Consider the following 22,951-nt stretch of genomic DNA (forward strand, 5'->3'; position numbering starts at 1 on the left):
ATGCATCACCCCACCTCACCTTTCCCGTTAAGCAGCCATAGTGTGTCTTCTAAAGGTGTGACTCTGTTCTGTTTTGTAAGTCAATTCAAGTGTAGCGATTTTGACATTCCCTCTATAAGCGATATCTTAGGATAAATGTCTTTTTCTGTGTGACTTATTTCACTTAGAATCATCGTCGCTAAATCCACTCATCATGCTGCTAACTAGCCTTATGACACTGATTTCATGGCTGAGTGATATTCCATTGTGCCAAGTACCACCATTTCTTTATCCATTTTTCTCTTTCCTGGGATACTGAAGGTGTACCGAAGTGGCGGTTCTTGGAAACAGAGCAGCCGTAAAGTTTGGGGTGCCTGTGTCTTGTTGATTTTTAGTTTTCCCAATTTATACGCCCATGAGTGGAAGTGCCCTATGCTCTCTCAGCTGTGTTTATTACTTGTTTCAGGACACACCGTACACTTCTCCAGAGTGCCTGTTGGCAATTTACATCCCGCCCATCAGCGTAGCAAGGCTCCCATGTCTCCATGGCCTGTCCTGCTTTTCTGGTTTTTACACTTTTTTCAGCATGGCCCTTTTGACCGAGGGCAAGCGAGACTTCTTTGTAGCGCTGATTTGCCCTTCCGGCTTGCTTGGTTGGCCAAAAAGGGCGTATGCGTTTTTTCCTGAATATATTCAGGAAAAAACGCATACGCCCTTTTTGGCCAAGGGCATCATTGTCAACGTTTTGCCGCTTTTCATGTGCTTTAAAGGCGATTCGAATGTACCTCCTGAAATCTGTTTCCTGCAAATCTGTCTTGCTTTCAAATCCTCTTCGTTGCCTTCCCTCAATATATTTATGGACGAGAGTTATCATTTATAACTCTGCACGTTTGTGAATTGCAGTGCCCCTGAGCTCCATTTGTCTACTCGCTTTTTTGGGAGCTGGCCGCAAAAGCGCAGGATTGCTTCAGGCCCTATTTTGGTTCTGGGGGGCAGGCTGAGCCTGTGGTTCATTCTTCTTCCTGATGGGAAAATGGAGTGACCTGTGCCTGTCCCAACACCTAGGGCTAGTCTCTCGTTGGTTCCCCGTCTTCCCGTTCATCCTCAGGACAAATTGCAACCTGTACGAAACAGGAGGTAAAAGGTGCTGATTCTCCAAGTAGGGAGATGGTTAGTCAAGCGGCTGGAATGGCGAACCCGAGCACAAGGAGAGGAGAAATGAGGTGCGTTTTAGAAACCTTTCCCGATCTCACGGCATACCATCCTCTGGGTTTCCCATGCATGTTTTGATGTAGGAAGATGCCCTTGTACCTGGAGATTTGAGACCTATGTGGTGGGTACCCCGCGGTATTACTTTAAAGTATCTGCGTTTGCTCACCCAACCTCACTAATCCTCTCAGCCCCAAGAGTGTCCAGCCTTATGTCTCATCTAGCTGTGGGTCTAGATACGGTCAATCCAGGTTGCATCAGAGACCCTGAACGGATTTTGTAAGAATTTGTCTCTCTTTCACTGTCTTTGTTTTGTGGGTTTTTTAAAGTAATTTGTGTTTAGAATGGGGCTTGACTGCTTTTCCCTGCTGTGTTTATGCCGCTTTACACCCTCTTGATTCACTTGCAGAGAGATATCGATACATAGGTTTTCAGATTCTTACTAGTCAGATATATTCTTGTGCGGTGACTAGGTGGTGTTGAGTCGAGTTCACTGAGCAGGGAGTAGGCCTTCTCTATTACATATTTGGCTTATGGAACGGTCTCTGAGCTAATTTCTAACCCTTGTTTTATGCATCAACCCACCTCACCTTTCCCGTTAAGCAGCCATAGTGTGTCTTCTAAAGGTGTGACTGTGTTCTGTTTTGTAATTCAATTCAAGTGTAGCGATTTTGACATTCCCTCTATAAGCAATATCTTAGGATAAGGGTCTTTTTCTATGTGACTTATTTCACTTAGAATCATCGTACCTAAATCCACTCATCATGCTGCTAACTAGCCTTATGACACTGATTTCATGGCTGAGTGATATTCCGTTGTGCCAAATACCACCATTTCTTTATCTATTTTTCTCTTTCCTGGGATATTGAAGGTGTACCGAAGTGGAGGTTCTTGGAAACAGAGCAGCCGTAAAGTTTGGGGTGCCTGTGTCTTGTTGATTTTTAGTTTTCCCAATTTATACGCCCATGAGTGGAAGTGCCCTATGCTCTCTAAGCTGTGTTTGTTACTTGCTTCAGGACACACCGTACACTTCTCCAGAGTGCCTGTTGGCAATTTCCATCCCGCCCATCAGCGTAGCAAGGCTCCCATGTCTCCATGGCCTGTCCTGCTTTTCGGGTCTTTACACTTTTTTCAGCATGGCCCTTTTGACCGAGGGCAAGCGAGACTTCTTTGTAGCGCTGATTTGCCCTTCCGGCTTGCTTGGTTGGCCAAAAAGGGCGTATGCGTTTTTTCCTGAATATATTCAGGAAAAAACGCATACGCCCTTTTTGGCCAAGGGCATCATTGTCAACGTTTTGCCGCTTTTCATGTGCTTTAAAGGCGATTCGAATGTACCTCCTGAAATCTGTTTCCTGCAAATCTGTCTTGCTTTCAAATCCTCTTCGTTGCCTTCCCTCAATATATTTATGGACGAGAGTTATCATTTATAACTCTGCACGTTTGTGAATTGCAGTGCCCCTGAGCTCCATTTGTCTACTCGCTTTTTTGGGAGCTGGCCGCAAAAGCGCAGGATTGCTTCAGGCCCTATTTTGGTTCTGGGGGGCAGGCTGAGCCTGTGGTTCATTCTTCTTCCTGATGGGAAAATGGAGTTACCTGTGCCTGTCCCAACACCTAGGGCTAGTCTCTCGTTGGTTCCCCGTCTTCCCGTTCATCCTCAGGACAAATTGCAACCTGTACGAAACAGGAGGTAAAAGGTGCTGATTCTCCAAGTAGGGAGATGGTTAGTCAAGCGGCTGGAATGGCGAACCCGAGCACAAGGAGAGGAGAAATGAGGTGCGTTTTAGAAACCTTTCCCGATCTCACGGCATACCATCCTCTGGGTTTCCCATGCATGTTTTGATGTAGGAAGATGCCCTTGTACCTGGAGATTTGAGACCTATGTGGTGGGTACCCCGCGGTATTACTTTAAAGTATCTGCGTTTGCTCACCCAACCTCACTAATCCTCTCAGCCCCAAGAGTGTCCAGCCTTATGTCTCATCTAGCTGTGGGTCTAGATACGGTCAATCCAGGTTGCATCAGAGACCCTGAACGGATTTTGTAAGAATTTGTCTCTCTTTCACTGTCTTTGTTTTGTGGGTTTTTTAAAGTAATTTGTGTTTAGAATGGGGCTTGACTGCTTTTCCCTGCTGTGTTTATGCCGCTTTACACCCTCTTGATTCACTTGCAGAGAGATATCGATACATAGGTTTTCAGATTCTTACTAGTCAGATATATTCTTGTGCGGTGACTAGGTGGTGTTGAGTCGAGTTCACTGAGCAGGGAGTAGGCCTTCTCTATTACATATTTGGCTTATGGAACGGTCTCTGAGCTAATTTCTAACCCTTGTTTTATGCATCAACCCACCTCACCTTTCCCGTTAAGCAGCCATAGTGTGTCTTCTAAAGGTGTGACTGTGTTCTGTTTTGTAATTCAATTCAAGTGTAGCGATTTTGACATTCCCTCTATAAGCAATATCTTAGGATAAGGGTCTTTTTCTATGTGACTTATTTCACTTAGAATCATCGTACCTAAATCCACTCATCATGCTGCTAACTAGCCTTATGACACTGATTTCATGGCTGAGTGATATTCCGTTGTGCCAAATACCACCATTTCTTTATCTATTTTTCTCTTTCCTGGGATATTGAAGGTGTACCGAAGTGGAGGTTCTTGGAAACAGAGCAGCCGTAAAGTTTGGGGTGCCTGTGTCTTGTTGATTTTTACTTTTCCCAATTTATACGCCCATGAGTGGAAGTGCCCTATGCTCTCTAAGCTGTGTTTGTTACTTGCTTCAGGACACACCGTACACTTCTCCAGAGTGCCTGTTGGCAATTTCCATCCCGCCCATCAGCGTAGCAAGGCTCCCATGTCTCCATGGCCTGTCCTGCTTTTCTGGTCTTTACACTTTTTTCAGCATGGCCCTTTTGACCGAGGGCAAGCGAGACTTCTTTGTAGCGCTGATTTGCCCTTCCGGCTTGCTTGGTTGGCCAAAAAGGGCGTATGCGTTTTTTCCTGAATATATTCAGGAAAAAACGCATACGCCCTTTTTGGCCAAGGGCATCATTGTCAACGTTTTGCCGCTTTTCATGTGCTTTAAAGGCGAGTCCAATGTACCTCCTGAAATCTGTTTCCTGCAAATCTGCCTTGCTTTCAAATCCTCTTCGTTGCCTTCCCTCAATATATTTATGGACGAGAGTTATCATTTATAACTCTGCACGTTTGTGAATTGCAGTGCCCCTGAGCTCCATTTGTCTACTCGCTTTTTTGGGAGCTGGCCGCAAAAGCGCAGGATTGCTTCAGGCCCTATTTTGGTTCTGGGGGGCAGGCTGAGCCTGTGGTTCATTCTTCTTCCTGATGGGAAAATGGAGTTACCTGTGCCTGTCCCAACACCTAGGGCTAGTCTCTCGTTGGTTCCCCGTCTTCCCGTTCATCCTCAGGACAAATTGCAACCTGTTCGAAGCAGGAGGTAAAAGGTGGTGATTCACCAAGTAGGGAGATGGTTAGTCAAGCGGCTGGAATGGCGAACCCGAGCACAAGGAGAGGAGAAATGAGGTGCGTTTTAGAAACCTTTCCCGATCTCACGGCATACCATCCTCTGGGTTTCCCATGCATGTTTTGATGTAGGAAGATGCCCTTGTACCTGGAGATTTGAGACCCATGGGGTGGGTACCCTGCTGTATTATTTTAAATTATCCGTGTTTGCTCACCCAACCTCACTAATCCTCTCAGCCCCAAGAGTGTCCAGCCTTATGTCTCATCTAGCTGTGGGTCTAGATACAGTCAATCCAGGTTGCATCAGAGCCCCTGAACGGATTTTGTAAGAATTTCTCTCTCTTTCACTATCTTTGATTTGTGGGTTTTTTAAAGTAATTTCTGTTTAGAATGGGGCTTGGCTGCTTTTCTCTGCTGTGTTTATGCCGCTTTACACCCTCTTGATTCACTTGCAGAGAGATATCGATACATAGGTTTTCAGATTCTTACTAGTCAGATATATTCTTGTGCGGTGACTAGGGGGTTGTTGAGTCCAGTTCACTGAGCAGGGAGTAGGCCTTGTCTATTACATATTTGGCTTATGGAACGGTCTCTGAGCTAATTTCAAACCCTTGTTTTATGCATCACCCCACCTCACCATTTCCGTTAAGCAGCCATAGTGTGTCTTCTAAAGGTGTGACTCTGTTCTGTTTTGTAATTCAGTTCAAGTGTAGCGATTTTGACATTCCCTCTATAAGCAATATCTTAGGAAAAGGGTCTTTTTCTGTGTGACTTATTTCACTTAGAATCATCGTCGCTAAATCCACTCATCATGCTGCTAACTAGCCTTATGACACTGATTTCATGGCTGAGTGATATTCCGTTGTGCCAAATACCACCATTTCTTTATCTATTTTTCTCTTTCCTGGGATATTGAAGGTGTACCGAAGTGGCGGTTCTTGGAAACAGAGCAGCCGTAAAGTTTGGGGTGCCTGTGTCTTGTTGATTTTTACTTTTCCCAATTTATACGCCCATGAGTGGAAGTGCCCTATGCTCTCTAAGCTGTGTTTGTTACTTGCTTCAGGACACACCGTACACTTCTCCAGAGTGCCTGTTGGCAATTTCCATCCCGCCCATCAGCGTAGCAAGGCTCCCATGTCTCCATGGCCTGTCCTGCTTTTCTGGTTTTTACACTTTTTTCAGCATGGCCCTTTTGACCGCGGGCAAGCGAGACTTCTTTGTAGTGCTGATTTGCCCTTCCGGCTTGCTTGGTTGGCCAAAAAGGGCGTATGCGTTTTTTCCTGAATATATTCAGGAAAAAACGCATACGCCCTTTTTGGCCAAGGGCATCATTGTCAACGTTCTGCCGCTTTTCATGTGCTTTAAAGGCGAGTCCAATGTACCTCCTGAAATCTGTTTCCTGCAAATCTGCCTTGCTTTCAAATCCTCTTCGTTACCTTCCCTCAATATATTTATGGACGAGAGTTATCATTTATAACTCTGCACGTTTGTGAATTGCAGTGCCCCTGAGCTCCATTTGTCTACTCGCTTTTTTGGGAGCTGGCCGCAAAAGCGCAGGATTGCTTCAGGCCCTATTTTGGTTCTGGGGAGCAGGCTGAGCCTGTGGTTCATTCTTCTTCCTGATGGGAAAATGAAGTGACCTGTGCCTGTCCCAACACCTAGGGCTAGTCTCTCGTTGGTTCCCCGTCTTCCCGTTCATCCTCAGGACAAATTGCAACCTGTACGAAACAGGAGGTAAAAGGTGCTGATTCTCCAAGTAGGGAGATGGTTAGTCAAGCGGCTGGAATGGCGAACCCGAGCACAAGGAGAGGAGAAATGAGGTGCGTTTTAGAAACCTTTCCCGATCTCACGGCATACCATCCTCTGGGTTTCCCATGCATGTTTTGATGTAGGAAGATGCCCTTGTACCTGGAGATTTGAGACCCATGGGGTGGGTACCCTGCTGTATTACTTTAAAGTATCTGTGTTTGCTCACCCAACCTCACTAATCCTCTCAGCCCCAAGAGTGTCCAGCCTTATGTCTCATCTAGCTGTGGGTCTAGATACGGTCAATCCAGGTTGCATCAGAGACCCTGAACGGATTTTGTAAGAATTTCTCTCTCTTTCACTATCTTTGATTTGTGGGTTTCTAAAAGTAATTTCTGTTTAGAATGGGTCTTGGCTGCTTTTCCCTGCTGTGTTTATGCCGCTTTACACCCTCTTGATTCACTTGCAGAGAGATATCGATACATAGGTTTTCAGATTCTTACTAGTCAGATATATTCTTGTGCGGTGACTAGGGGGTGTTGAGTCCAGTTCACTGAGCAGGGAGTAGGCCTTGTCTATTACATATTTGGCTTATGGAACGGTCTCTGAGCTAATTTCAAACCCTTGTTTTATGCATCACCCCACCTCACCTTTCCCGTTAAGCAGCCATAGTGTGTCTTCTAAAGGTGTGACTCTGTTCTGTTTTGTAATTCAATTCAAGTGTAGCGATTTTGACATTCCCTCTATAAGCGATATCTTAGGATAAGGGTCTTTTTCTGTGTGACTTATTTCACTTAGAATCATCGTCGCTAAATCCACTCATCATGCTGCTAACTAGCCTTATGACACTGATTTCATGGCTGAGTGATATTCCATTGTGCCAAGTACCACCATGTCTTTATCCATTTTTCTCTTTCCTGGGATATTGAAGGTGTACCGAAGTGGAGGTTCTTGGAAACAGAGCAGCCGTCAAGTTTGGGGTGCCTGTGTCTTGTTGATTTTTAGTTTTCCCAATTTATACGCCCATGAGTGGAAGTGCCCTATGCTCTCTCAGCTGTGTTTATTACTTGTTTCAGGACACACCGTACACTTCTCCAGAGTGCCTGTTGGCAATTTACATCCCGCCCATCAGCGTAGCAAGGCTCCCATGTCTCCATGGCCTGTCCTGCTTTTCTGGTTTTTACACTTTTTTCAGCATGGCCCTTTTGACCGAGGGCAAGCGAGACTTCTTTGTAGCGCTGATTTGCCCTTCCGGCTTGCTTGGTTGGCCAAAAAGGGCGTATGCGTTTTTTCCTGAATATATTCAGGAAAAAACGCATACGCCCTTTTTGGCCAAGGGCATCATTGTCAACGTTTTGCCGCTTTTCATGTGCTTTAAAGGCGATTCGAATGTACCTCCTGAAATCTGTTTCCTGCAAATCTGTCTTGCTTTCAAATCCTCTTCGTTGCCTTCCCTCAATATATTTATGGACGAGAGTTATCATTTATAACTCTGCACGTTTGTGAATTGCAGTGCCCCTGAGCTCCATTTGTCTACTCGCTTTTTTGGGAGCTGGCCGCAAAAGCGCAGGATTGCTTCAGGCCCTATTTTGGTTCTGGGGGGCAGGCTGAGCCTGTGGTTCATTCTTCTTCCTGATGGGAAAATGGAGTGACCTGTGCCTGTCCCAACACCTAGGGCTAGTCTCTCGTTGGTTCCCCGTCTTCCCGTTCATCCTCAGGACAAATTGCAACCTGTACGAAACAGGAGGTAAAAGGTGCTGATTCTCCAAGTAGGGAGATGGTTAGTCAAGCGGCTGGAATGGCGAACCCGAGCACAAGGAGAGGAGAAATGAGGTGCGTTTTAGAAACCTTTCCCGATCTCACGGCATACCATCCTCTGGGTTTCCCATGCATGTTTTGATGTAGGAAGATGCCCTTGTACCTGGAGATTTGAGACCTATGTGGTGGGTACCCCGCGGTATTACTTTAAAGTATCTGCGTTTGCTCACCCAACCTCACTAATCCTCTCAGCCCCAAGAGTGTCCAGCCTTATGTCTCATCTAGCTGTGGGTCTAGATACGGTCAATCCAGGTTGCATCAGAGACCCTGAACGGATTTTGTAAGAATTTGTCTCTCTTTCACTGTCTTTGTTTTGTGGGTTTTTTAAAGTAATTTGTGTTTAGAATGGGGCTTGACTGCTTTTCCCTGCTGTGTTTATGCCGCTTTACACCCTCTTGATTCACTTGCAGAGAGATATCGATACATAGGTTTTCAGATTCTTACTAGTCAGATATATTCTTGTGCGGTGACTAGGTGGTGTTGAGTCGAGTTCACTGAGCAGGGAGTAGGCCTTCTCTATTACATATTTGGCTTATGGAACGGTCTCTGAGCTAATTTCTAACCCTTGTTTTATGCATCAACCCACCTCACCTTTCCCGTTAAGCAGCCATAGTGTGTCTTCTAAAGGTGTGACTGTGTTCTGTTTTGTAATTCAATTCAAGTGTAGCGATTTTGACATTCCCTCTATAAGCAATATCTTAGGATAAGGGTCTTTTTCTATGTGACTTATTTCACTTAGAATCATCGTACCTAAATCCACTCATCATGCTGCTAACTAGCCTTATGACACTGATTTCATGGCTGAGTGATATTCCGTTGTGCCAAATACCACCATTTCTTTATCTATTTTTCTCTTTCCTGGGATATTGAAGGTGTACCGAAGTGGAGGTTCTTGGAAACAGAGCAGCCGTAAAGTTTGGGGTGCCTGTGTCTTGTTGATTTTTAGTTTTCCCAATTTATACGCCCATGAGTGGAAGTGCCCTATGCTCTCTAAGCTGTGTTTGTTACTTGCTTCAGGACACACCGTACACTTCTCCAGAGTGCCTGTTGGCAATTTCCATCCCGCCCATCAGCGTAGCAAGGCTCCCATGTCTCCATGGCCTGTCCTGCTTTTCGGGTCTTTACACTTTTTTCAGCATGGCCCTTTTGACCGAGGGCAAGCGAGACTTCTTTGTAGCGCTGATTTGCCCTTCCGGCTTGCTTGGTTGGCCAAAAAGGGCGTATGCGTTTTTTCCTGAATATATTCAGGAAAAAACGCATACGCCCTTTTTGGCCAAGGGCATCATTGTCAACGTTTTGCCGCTTTTCATGTGCTTTAAAGGCGATTCGAATGTACCTCCTGAAATCTGTTTCCTGCAAATCTGTCTTGCTTTCAAATCCTCTTCGTTGCCTTCCCTCAATATATTTATGGACGAGAGTTATCATTTATAACTCTGCACGTTTGTGAATTGCAGTGCCCCTGAGCTCCATTTGTCTACTCGCTTTTTTGGGAGCTGGCCGCAAAAGCGCAGGATTGCTTCAGGCCCTATTTTGGTTCTGGGGGGCAGGCTGAGCCTGTGGTTCATTCTTCTTCCTGATGGGAAAATGGAGTGACCTGTGCCTGTCCCAACACCTAGGGCTAGTCTCTCGTTGGTTCCCCGTCTTCCCGTTCATCCTCAGGACAAATTGCAACCTGTACGAAACAGGAGGTAAAAGGTGCTGATTCTCCAAGTAGGGAGATGGTTAGTCAAGCGGCTGGAATGGCGAACCCGAGCACAAGGAGAGGAGAAATGAGGTGCGTTTTAGAAACCTTTCCCGATCTCACGGCATACCATCCTCTGGGTTTCCCATGCATGTTTTGATGTAGGAAGATGCCCTTGTACCTGGAGATTTGAGACCCATGGGGTGGGTACCCTGCTGTATTATTTTAAATTATCCGTGTTTGCTCACCCAACCTCACTAATCCTCTCAGCCCCAAGAGTGTCCAGCCTTATGTCTCATCTAGCTGTGGGTCTAGATACAGTCAATCCAGGTTGCATCAGAGACCCTGAACGGATTTTGTAAGAATTTCTCTCTCTTTCACTATCTTTGATTTGTGGGTTTTTTAAAGTAATTTCTGTTTAGAATGGGGCTTGGCTGCTTTTCTCTGCTGTGTTTATGCCGCTTTACACCCTCTTGATTCACTTGCAGAGAGATATCGATACATAGGTTTTCAGATTCTTACTAGTCAGATATATTCTTGTGCGGTGACTAGGGGGTTGTTGAGTCCAGTTCACTGAGCAGGGAGTAGGCCTTGTCTATTACATATTTGGCTTATGGAACGGTCTCTGAGCTAATTTCAAACCCTTGTTTTATGCATCACCCCACCTCACCATTTCCGTTAAGCAGCCATAGTGTGTCTTCTAAAGGTGTGACTCTGTTCTGTTTTGTAATTCAGTTCAAGTGTAGCGATTTTGACATTCCCTCTATAAGCAATATCTTAGGAAAAGGGTCTTTTTCTGTGTGACTTATTTCACTTAGAAGCATCGTCGCTAAATCCACTCATCATGCTGCTAACTAGCCTTACGACACTGATTTCATGGCTGTGTGATATTCCGTTGTGCCAAATACCACCATTTCTTTATCTATTTTTCTCTTTCCTGGGATATTGAAGGTGTACCGAAGTGGCGGTTCTTGGAAACAGAGCAGCCGTAAAGTTTGGGGTGCCTGTGTCTTGTTGATTTTTACTTTTCCCAATTTATACGCCCATGAGTGGAAGTGCCCTATGCTCTCTAAGCTGTGTTTGTTACTTGCTTCAGGACACACCGTACACTTCTCCAGAGTGCCTGTTGGCAATTTCCATCCCGCCCATCAGCGTAGCAAGGCTCCCATGTCTCCATGGCCTGTCCTGCTTTTCTGGTTTTTACACTTTTTTCAGCATGGCCCTTTTGACCGCGGGCAAGCGAGACTTCTTTGTAGCGCTGATTTGCCCTTCTGGCTTGCTTGGTTGGCCAAAAAGGGCGTATGCGTTTTTTCCTGAATATATTCAGGAAAAAACGCATACGCCCTTTTTGGCCAAGGGCATCATTGTCAACGTTTTGCCGCTTTTCATGTGCTTTAAAGGCGAGTCCAATGTACCTCCTGAAATCTGTTTCCTGCAAATCTGCCTTGCTTTCAAATCCTCTTCGTTACCTTCCCTCAATATATTTATGGACGAGAGTTATCATTTATAACTCTGCACGTTTGTGAATTGCAGTGCCCCTGAGCTCCATTTGTCTACTCGCTTTTTTGGGAGCTGGCCGCAAAAGCGCAGGATTGCTTCAGGCCCTATTTTGGTTCTGGGGAGCAGGCTGAGCCTGTGGTTCATTCTTCTTCCTGATGGGAAAATGAAGTGACCTGTGCCTGTCCCAACACCTAGGGCTAGTCTCTCGTTGGTTCCCCGTCTTCCCGTTCATCCTCAGGACAAATTGCAACCTGTACGAAACAGGAGGTAAAAGGTGCTGATTCTCCAAGTAGGGAGATGGTTAGTCAAGCGGCTGGAATGGCGAACCCGAGCACAAGGAGAGGAGAAATGAGGTGCGTTTTAGAAACCTTTCCCGATCTCACGGCATACCATCCTCTGGGTTTCCCATGCATGTTTTGATGTAGGAAGATGCCCTTGTACCTGGAGATTTGAGACCCATGGGGTGGGTACCCTGCTGTATTACTTTAAAGTATCTGTGTTTGCTCACCCAACCTCACTAATCCTCTCAGCCCCAAGAGTGTCCAGCCTTATGTCTCATCTAGCTGTGGGTCTAGATACGGTCAATCCAGGTTGCATCAGAGACCCTGAACGGATTTTGTAAGAATTTCTCTCTCTTTCACTATCTTTGATTTGTGGGTTTCTAAAAGTAATTTCTGTTTAGAATGGGTCTTGGCTGCTTTTCCCTGCTGTGTTTATGCCGCTTTACACCCTCTTGATTCACTTGCAGAGAGATATCGATACATAGGTTTTCAGATTCTTACTAGTCAGATATATTCTTGTGCGGTGACTAGGGGGTGTTGAGTCCAGTTCACTGAGCAGGGAGTAGGCCTTGTCTATTACATATTTGGCTTATGGAACGGTCTCTGAGCTAATTTCAAACCCTTGTTTTATGCATCACCCCACCTCACCTTTCCCGTTAAGCAGCCATAGTGTGTCTTCTAAAGGTGTGACTCTGTTCTGTTTTGTAATTCAGTTCAAGTGTAGCGATTTTGACATTCCCTCTATAAGCAATATCTTAGGATAAGGGTCTTTTTCTGTGTGACTTATTTCACTTAGAATCATCGTACCTAAATCCACTCATCATGCTGCTAACTAGCCTTATGACACTGATTTCATGGCTGAGTGATATTCCGTTGTGCCAAATACCACCATTTCTTTATCTATTTTTCTCTTTCCTGGGATATTGAAGGTGTACCGAAGTGGCGGTTCTTGGAAACAGAGCAGCCGTAAAGTTTGGGGTGCCTGTGTCTTGTTGATTTTTAGTTTTCCCAATTTATACGCCCATGAGTGGAAGTGCCCTATGCTCTCTAAGCTGTGTTTGTTACTTGCTTCAGGACACACCGTACACTTCTCCAGAGTGCCTGTTGGCAATTTCCATCCCGCCCATCAGCGTAGCAAGGCTCCCATGTCTCCATGGCCTGTCCTGCTTTTCTGGTTTTTACACTTTTTTCAGCATGGCCCTTTTGACCGAGGGCAAGCGAGACTTCTTTGTAGCGCTGATTTGCCCTTCCGGCTTGCTTGGTTGGCCAAAAAGGGCGTATGCGTTTTTTCCTGAATATATTCAGGAAAAAACGCATACGCCCTTTTTGGCCAAGGGCATCATTGTCAACGTTTTGCCGCTTTTCATGTGCTTTAAAGGCGAGTCCAATGTACCTCCTGAAATCTGTTTCCTGCAAATCTGCCTTGCTTTCAAATCCTCTTCGTTGCCTTCCCTCAATATATTTATGGACGAGAGTTATCATTTATAACTCTGCACGTTTGTGAATTGCAGTGCCCCTGAGCTCCATTTGTCTACTCGCTTTTTTGGGAGCTGGCCGCAAAAGCGCAGGATTGCTTCAGGCCCTATTTTGGTTCTGGGGGGCAGGCTGAGCCTGTGGTTCATTCTTCTTCCTGATGGGAAAATGGAGTTACCTGTGCCTGTCCCAACACCTAGGGCTAGTCTCTCGTTGGTTCCCCGTCTTCCCGTTCATCCTCAGGACAAATTGCAACCTGTACGAAACAGGAGGTAAAAGGTGCTGATTCTCCAAGTAGGGAGATGGTTAGTCAAGCGGCTGGAATGGCGAACCCGAGCACAAGGAGAGGAGAAATGAGGTGCGTTTTAGAAACCTTTCCCGATCTCACGGCATACCATCCTCTGGGTTTCCCATGCATGTTTTGATGTAGGAAGATGCCCTTGTACCTGGAGATTTGAGACCCATGTGGTGGGTACCCTGCTGTATTACTTTAAAGTATCTGTGTTTGCTCACCCAACCTCACTAATCCTCTCAGCCCCAAGAGTGTCCAGCCTTATGTCTCATCTAGCTGTGGGTCTAGATACGGTCAATCCAGGTTGCATCAGAGACCCTGAACGGATTTTGTAAGAATTTCTCTCTCTTTCACTGTCTTTGTTTTGTGGGTTTTTTAAAGTAATTAGTGTTTAGAATGGGGCTTGACTGCTTTTCCCTGCTGTGTTTATGCCACTTTACACCCTCTTGATTCACTTGCAGAGAGATATCGATACATAGGTTTTCAGATTCTTACTAGTCAGATATATTCTTGTGCGGTGACTAGGGGGTGTTGAGTCCAGTTCACTGAGCAGGGAGTAGGCCTTGTCTATTACATATTTGGCTTATGGAACGGTCTCTGAGCTAATTTCAAACCGTTGTTTTATGCATCAACCCACCTCATCTTTCCCGTTAAGCAGCCATAGTGTGTCTTCTAAAGGTGTGACTGTGTTCTGTTTTGTAATTCAATTCAAGTGTAGCGATTTTGACATTCCCTCTATAAGCGATATCTTAGGATAAGTGTCTTTTTCTGTGTGACTTATTTCACTTAGAATCATCGTCGCTAAATCCACTCATCATGCTGCTAACTAGCCTTATGACACTGATTTCATGGCTGAGTGATATTCCATTGTGCCAAGTACCACCATGTCTTTATCCATTTTTCTCTTTCCTGGGATATTGAAGGTGTACCGAAGTGGAGGTTCTTGGAAACAGAGCAGCCGTCAAGTTTGGGGTGCCTGTGTCTTGTTGATTTTTAGTTTTCCCAATTTATACGCCCATGAGTGGAAGTGCCCTATGCTCTCTCAGCTGTGTTTATTACTTGTTTCAGGACACACCGTACACTTCTCCAGAGTGCCTGTTGGCAATTTACATCCCGCCCATCAGCGTAGCAAGGCTCCCATGTCTCCATGGCCTGTCCTGCTTTTCTGGTTTTTACACTTTTTTCAGCATGGCCCTTTTGACCGAGGGCAAGCGAGACTTCTTTGTAGCGCTGATTTGCCCTTCCGGCTTGCTTGGTTGGCCAAAAAGGGCGTATGCGTTTTTTCCTGAATATATTCAGGAAAAAACGCATACGCCCTTTTTGGCCAAGGGCATCATTGTCAACGTTTTGCCGCTTTTCATGTGCTTTAAAGGCGATTCGAATGTACCTCCTGAAATCTGTTTCCTGCAAATCTGTCTTGCTTTCAAATCCTCTTCGTTGCCTTCCCTCAATATATTTATGGACGAGAGTTATCATTTATAACTCTGCACGTTTGTGAATTGCAGTGCCCCTGAGCTCCATTTGTCTACTCGCTTTTTTGGGAGCTGGCCGCAAAAGCGCAGGATTGCTTCAGGCCCTATTTTGGTTCTGGGGGGCAGGCTGAGCCTGTGGTTCATTCTTCTTCCTGATGGGAAAATGGAGTGACCTGTGCCTGTCCCAACACCTAGGGCTAGTCTCTCGTTGGTTCCCCGTCTTCCCGTTCATCCTCAGGACAAATTGCAACCTGTACGAAACAGGAGGTAAAAGGTGCTGATTCTCCAAGTAGGGAGATGGTTAGTCAAGCGGCTGGAATGGCGAACCCGAGCACAAGGAGAGGAGAAATGAGGTGCGTTTTAGAAACCTTTCCCGATCTCACGGCATACCATCCTCTGGGTTTCCCATGCATGTTTTGATGTAGGAAGATGCCCTTGTACCTGGAGATTTGAGACCTATGTGGTGGGTACCCCGCGGTATTACTTTAAAGTATCTGCGTTTGCTCACCCAACCTCACTAATCCTCTCAGCCCCAAGAGTGTCCAGCCTTATGTCTCATCTAGCTGTGGGTCTAGATACGGTCAATCCAGGTTGCATCAGAGACCCTGAACGGATTTTGTAAGAATTTGTCTCTCTTTCACTGTCTTTGTTTTGTGGGTTTTTTAAAGTAATTTGTGTTTAGAATGGGGCTTGACTGCTTTTCCCTGCTGTGTTTATGCCGCTTTACACCCTCTTGATTCACTTGCAGAGAGATATCGATACATAGGTTTTCAGATTCTTACTAGTCAGATATATTCTTGTGCGGTGACTAGGGGGTGTTGAGTCCAGTTCACTGAGCAGGGAGTAGGCCTTGTCTATTACATATTTGGCTTATGGAACGGTCTCTGAGCTAATTTCAAACCCTTGTTTTATGCATCAACCCACCTCATCTTTCCCGTTAAGCAGCCATAGTGTGTCTTCTAAAGGTGTGACTCTGTTCTGTTTTGTAATTCAATTCAAGTGTAGCGATTTTGACATTCCCTCTATAAGCGATATCTTAGGATAAGTGTCTTTTTCTGTGTGACTTATTTCACTTAGAATCATCGTCGCTAAATCCACTCATCATGCTGCTAACTAGCCTTATGACACTGATTTCATGGCTGAGTGATATTCCATTGTGCCAAGTACCACCATGTCTTTATCCATTTTTCTCTTTCCTGGGATATTGAAGGTGTACCGAAGTGGAGGTTCTTGGAAACAGAGCAGCCGTCAAGTTTGGGGTGCCTGTGTCTTGTTGATTTTTAGTTTTCCCAATTTATATGCCCATGAGTGGAAGTGCCCTATGCTCTCTCAGCTGTGTTTATTACTTGTTTCAGGACACACCGTACACTTCTCCAGAGTGCCTGTTGGCAATTTACATCCCGCCCATCAGCGTAGCAAGGCTCCCATGTCTCCATGGCCTGTCCTGCTTTTCTGGTTTTTACACTTTTTTCAGCATGGCCCTTTTGACCGAGGGCAAGCGAGACTTCTTTGTAGCGCTGATTTGCCCTTCCGGCTTGCTTGGTTGGCCAAAAAGGGCGTATGCGTTTTTTCCTGAATATATTCAGGAAAAAACGCATACGCCCTTTTTGGCCAAGGGCATCATTGTCAACGTTTTGCCGCTTTTCATGTGCTTTAAAGGCGATTCGAATGTACCTCCTGAAATCTGTTTCCTGCAAATCTGTCTTGCTTTCAAATCCTCTTCGTTGCCTTCCCTCAATATATTTATGGACGAGAGTTATCATTTATAACTCTGCACGTTTGTGAATTGCAGTGCCCCTGAGCTCCATTTGTCTACTCGCTTTTTTGGGAGCTGGCCGCAAAAGCGCAGGATTGCTTCAGGCCCTATTTTGGTTCTGGGGGGCAGGCTGAGCCTGTGGTTCATTCTTCTTCCTGATGGGAAAATGGAGTGACCTGTGCCTGTCCCAACACCTAGGGCTAGTCTCTCGTTGGTTCCCCGTCTTCCCGTTCATCCTCAGGACAAATTGCAACCTGTACGAAACAGGAGGTAAAAGGTGCTGATTCTCCAAGTAGGGAGATGGTTAGTCAAGCGGCTGGAATGGCGAACCCGAGCACAAGGAGAGGAGAAATGAGGTGCGTTTTAGAAACCTTTCCCGATCTCACGGCATACCATCCTCTGGGTTTCCCATGCATGTTTTGATGTAGGAAGATGCCCTTGTACCTGGAGATTTGAGACCTATGTGGTGGGTACCCCGCGGTATTACTTTAAAGTATCTGCGTTTGCTCACCCAACCTCACTAATCCTCTCAGCCCCAAGAGTGTCCAGCCTTATGTCTCATCTAGCTGTGGGTCTAGATACGGTCAATCCAGGTTGCATCAGAGACCCTGAACGGATTTTGTAAGAATTTGTCTCTCTTTCACTGTCTTTGTTTTGTGGGTTTTTTAAAGTAATTTGTGTTTAGAATGGGGCTTGACTGCTTTTCCCTGCTGTGTTTATGCCGCTTTACACCCTCTTGATTCACTTGCAGAGAGATATCGATACATAGGTTTTCAGATTCTTACTAGTCAGATATATTCTTGTGCGGTGACTAGGTGGTGTTGAGTCGAGTTCACTGAGCAGGGAGTAGGCCTTCTCTATTACATATTTGGCTTATGGAACGGTCTCTGAGCTAATTTCTAACCCTTGTTTTATGCATCAACCCACCTCACCTTTCCCGTTAAGCAGCCATAGTGTGTCTTCTAAAGGTGTGACTGTGTTCTGTTTTGTAATTCAATTCAAGTGTAGCGATTTTGACATTCCCTCTATAAGCGATATCTTAGGATAAGTGTCTTTTTCTGTGTGACTTATTTCACTTAGAATCATCGTCGCTAAATCCACTCATCATGCTGCTAACTAGCCTTATGACACTGATTTCATGGCTGAGTGATATTCCATTGTGCCAAGTACCACCATTTCTTTATCCATTTTTCTCTTTCCTGGGATATTGAAGGTGTACCGAAGTGGCGGTTCTTGGAAACAGAGCAGCCGTAAAGTTTGGGGTGCCTGTGTCTTGTTGATTTTTAGTTTTCCCAATTTATACGCCCATGAGTGGAAGTGCCCTATGCTCTCTCAGCTGTGTTTATTACTTGTTTCAGGACACACCGTACACTTCTCCAGAGTGCCTGTTGGCAATTTACATCCCGCCCATCAGCGTAGCAAGGCTCCCATGTCTCCATGGCCTGTCCTGCTTTTCTGGTTTTTACACTTTTTTCAGCATGGCCCTTTTGACCGAGGGCAAGCGAGACTTCTTTGTAGCGCTGATTTGCCCTTCCGGCTTGCTTGGTTGGCCAAAAAGGGCATCATTGTCAACGTTTTGCCGCTTTTCATGTGCTTTAAAGGCGAGTCGAATCTACCTCCTGAAATCTGTTTCCTGCAAATCTGCCTTGCTTTCAAATCCTCTTGGTTGTTTTCCCTCAATATATTTGTGGACGAGTGTTATCATTTATAACTCTGCACGTTTGTGAATTGCAGTGCCCCTGAGCTCCATTTGTCTACTCGCTGTTTTGGGAGCTGGCCGCAAAAGCGCAGGATTGCTTCAGGCCCTATTTTGGTTCTGGGGGGCAGGCTGAGCCTGTGGTTCATTCTTCTTCCTGATGGGAAAATGGAGTGACCTGTGCCTGTCCCAACACCTAGGGCTAGTCTCTCGTTGGTTCCCCGTCTTCCCGTTCATCCTCAGGACAAATTGCAACCTGTACGAAACAGGAGGTTAAAGGTGCTGATTCTCCAAGTAGGGAGATGGTTAGTCAAGCGGCTGGAATGGCGAACCCGAGCACAAGGAGAGGAGAAATGAGGTGCCTTTTAGAAACTTTTCCCGATCTCACAGCATACCATCTTCTGGGTTTCCCATGCATGTTTTGATGTAGGAAGATGTCCTTGTACCTGGAGATTTGAGACCCATGGGGTGGGTACCCCGGGGTATTACTTTAAAGTATCTGCGTTTGCTCACCCAACCTCACTAATCCTCTCAGCCCCAAGAGTGTCCAGCCTTATGTCTCATCTAGCTGTGGGTCTAGATACGGTCAATCCAGGTTGCATCAGAGACCCTGAACGGATTTTGTAAGAATTTCTCTCTCTTTCACTGTCTTTGTTTTGTGGGTTTTTTTAAAGTAATTTGTGTTTAGAATGGGGCTTGACTGCTTTTCCCTGCTGTGTTTATGCCGCTTTACACCCTCTTGATTCACTTGCAGAGAGATATCGATACATAGGTTTTCAGATTCTTACTAGTCAGATATATTCTTGTGCGGTGACTAGGGGGTGTTGAGTCCAGTTCACTGAGCAGGGAGTAGGCCTTGTCTATTACATATTTGGGTTATAGAACGGTCTCTGAGCTAATTTCAAACCCTTGTTTTATGCATCAACCAACTTCACCTTTCCCGTTAAGCAGCCATAGTGTGTCTTCTAAAGGTGTGACTCTGTTCTGTTTTGTAAGTCAATTCAAGTGTAGCGATTTTGACATTCCCTTTATAAGCGATATCTTAGGATAAGTGTCTTTTTCTGTGTGACTTATTTCACTTAGAATTATCGTCGCTAAAATCATTCATCATGCTGCTAACTACCCTTATGACACTGATTTCATGGCTGAGTGATATTCTATTGTGCCAAGTACCACCATTTCTTTATCCATTTTTCTCTTTCCTGGGATATTGAAGGTGTACCGAAGTGGCCGTTCTTGGAAACAGAGCAGCCGTAAAGTTTGGGGTGCCTGTGTCTTTTTGATTTTTAGTTTTCCCAATTTATACGCCCATGAGTGGAAGTGCCCTATGCTCTCTAAGCTGTGTTTGTTACTTGCTTCAGGACACACCGTACACTTCTCCAGAGTGCCTGTTGGCAATTTACATCCGGCCCATCAGCGTAGCAAGGCTCCCATGTCTCCATGGCCTGTCCTGCTTTTCTGGTTTTTACACTTTTTTCAGCATGGCCCTTTTGACCGAGGGCAAGCGAGACTTCTTTGTAGCGCTGATTTGCCCTTCCGGCTTGCTTGGTTGGCCAAAAAGGGCGTATGCGTTTTTTCCTGAATATATTCAGGAAAAAACGCATACGCCCTTTTTGGCCAAGGGCATCATTGTCAACGTTTTGCCGCTTTTCATGCGCTTTAAAGGCGAGTCGAATCTACCTCCTGAAATCTGTTTCCTGCAAATCTGCCTTGCTTTAAATTCCTCTTCGTTGCCTTCCCTCAATATATTTGTGGACGAGAGTTATCATTTATAACTCTGCACGTTTGTGAATTGCAGTGCCCCTGAGCTCCATTTGTCTACTCGCTTTTTTGGGAGCTGGCCGCAAAAGCGCAGGATTGCTTCAGGCCCTATTTTGGTTCTGGGGGGCAGGCTGAGCCTGTGGTTCATTCTTCTTCCTGATGGGAAAATGGAGTGACCTGTGCCTGTCCCAACACCTAGGGCTAGTCTCTCGTTGGTTCCCCGTCTTCCCGTTCATCCTCAGGACAAATTGCAACCTGTACGAAACAGGAGGTAAAAGGTGCTGATTCTCCAAGTAGGGAGATGGTTAGTCAAGCGGCTGGAATGGCGAACCCGAGCACAAGGAGAGGAGAAATGAGGTGCGTTTTAGAAACCTTTCCCGATCTCACGGCATACCATCCTCTGGGTTTCCCATGCATGTTTTGATGTAGGAAAATGCCCTTGTACCTGGAGATTTGAGACCCATGGGGTGGGTACCCCGCGGTATTACTTTAAAGTATCTGCGTTTGCTCACCCAACCTCACTAATCCTCTCAGCCCCAAGAGTGTCCAGCCTTATGTCTCATCCAGCTGTGGGTCTAGATATGGTCAATCCAGTTTGCATCAGAGACCCTGAACGGATTTTGTAAGAATTTCTCTCTCTTTCACTGTCTTTGTTTTGTGGGTTTTTTAAAGTAATTTGTGTTTAGAATGGGGCTTGGCTGCTTTTCCCTGCTGTGTTTATGCCGCTTTACACCCTCTTGATTCACTTGCAGAGAGATATCGATACATAGGTTTTCAGATTCTTACTAGTCAGATATATTCTTGTGCGGTGACTAGGGGGTGTTGAGTCCAGTTCACTGAGCAGGGAGTAGGCCTTGTCTATTACATATTTGGCTTATGGAACGGTCTCTGAGCTAATTTCAAACCCTTGTTTTATGCATCACCCCACCTCACCTTTCCCGTTAAGCAGCCATAGTGTGTCTTCTAAAGGTGTGACTCTGTTCTGTTTTGTAAGTCAATTCAAGTGTAGCGATTTTGACATTCCCTCTATAAGCGATATCTTAGGATAAGTGTCTTTTTCTGTGTGACTTATTTCACTTAGAATCATCGTCGCTAAATCCACTCATCATGCTGCTAACTAGCCTTATGACACTGATTTCATGGCTGAGTGATATTCCATTGTGCCAAGTACCACCATTTCTTTATCCATTTTTCTCTTTCCTGGGATACTGAAGGTGTACCGAAGTGGCGGTTCTTGGAAACAGAGCAGCCGTAAAGTTTGGGGTGCCTGTGTCTTGTTGATTTTTAGTTTTCCCAATTTATACGCCCATGAGTGGAAGTGCCCTATGCTCTCTCAGCTGTGTTTATTACTTGTTTCAGGACACACCGTACACTTCTCCAGAGTGCCTGTTGGCAATTTACATCCCGCCCATCAGCGTAGCAAGGCTCCCATGTCTCCATGGCCTGTCCTGCTTTTCTGGTTTTTACACTTTTTTCAGCATGGCCCTTTTGACCGAGGGCAAGCGAGACTTCTTTGTAGCGCTGATTTGCCCTTCCGGCTTGCTTGGTTGGCCAAAAAGGGCGTATGCGTTTTTTCCTGAATATATTCAGGAAAAAACGCATACGCCCTTTTTGGCCAAGGGCATCATTGTCAACGTTTTGCCGCTTTTCATGTGCTTTAAAGGCGATTCGAATGTACCTCCTGAAATCTGTTTCCTGCAAATCTGTCTTGCTTTCAAATCCTCTTCGTTGCCTTCCCTCAATATATTTATGGACGAGAGTTATCATTTATAACTCTGCACGTTTGTGAATTGCAGTGCCCCTGAGCTCCATTTGTCTACTCGCTTTTTTGGGAGCTGGCCGCAAAAGCGCAGGATTGCTTCAGGCCCTATTTTGGTTCTGGGGGGCAGGCTGAGCCTGTGGTTCATTCTTCTTCCTGATGGGAAAATGGAGTGACCTGTGCCTGTCCCAACACCTAGGGCTAGTCTCTCGTTGGTTCCCCGTCTTCCCGTTCATCCTCAGGACAAATTGCAACCTGTACGAAACAGGAGGTAAAAGGTGCTGATTCTCCAAGTAGGGAGATGGTTAGTCAAGCGGCTGGAATGGCGAACCCGAGCACAAGGAGAGGAGAAATGAGGTGCGTTTTAGAAACCTTTCCCGATCTCACGGCATACCATCCTCTGGGTTTCCCATGCATGTTTTGATGTAGGAAGATGCCCTTGTACCTGGAGATTTGAGACCTATGTGGTGGGTACCCCGCGGTATTACTTTAAAGTATCTGCGTTTGCTCACCCAACCTCACTAATCCTCTCAGCCCCAAGAGTGTCCAGCCTTATGTCTCATCTAGCTGTGGGTCTAGATATGGTCAATCCAGGTTGCATCAGAGACCCTGACCGGATTTTGTAAGAATTTCTCTCTCTTTCAGTGTCTTTGTTTTGTGGGTTTTTTAAAGTAATTTTTGTTTAGAATGGGGCTTGACTGCTTTTCCCTGCTGTGTTTATGCCGCTTTACACCCTCTTGATTCACTTGCAGAGAGATATCGATACATAGGTTTTCAGATTCTTACTAGTCAGATATATTCTTGTGCGGTGACTAGGTGGTGTTGAGTCGAGTTCACTGAGCAGGGAGTAGGCCTTCTCTATTACATATTTGGCTTATGGAACGGTCTCTGAGCTAATTTCTAACCCTTGTTTTATGCATCAACCCACCTCACCTTTCCCGTTAAGCAGCCATAGTGTGTCTTCTAAAGGTGTGACTGTGTTCTGTTTTGTAATTCAATTCAAGTGTAGCGATTTTGACATTCCCTCTATAAGCGATATCTTAGGATAAGTGTCTT

The sequence above is a fragment of the Eubalaena glacialis genome, chromosome 12, assembly GCF_028564815.1.
Source record: "Eubalaena glacialis isolate mEubGla1 chromosome 12, mEubGla1.1.hap2.+ XY, whole genome shotgun sequence".
In the NCBI taxonomy this organism is placed as follows: domain Eukaryota; kingdom Metazoa; phylum Chordata; class Mammalia; order Artiodactyla; family Balaenidae; genus Eubalaena; species Eubalaena glacialis.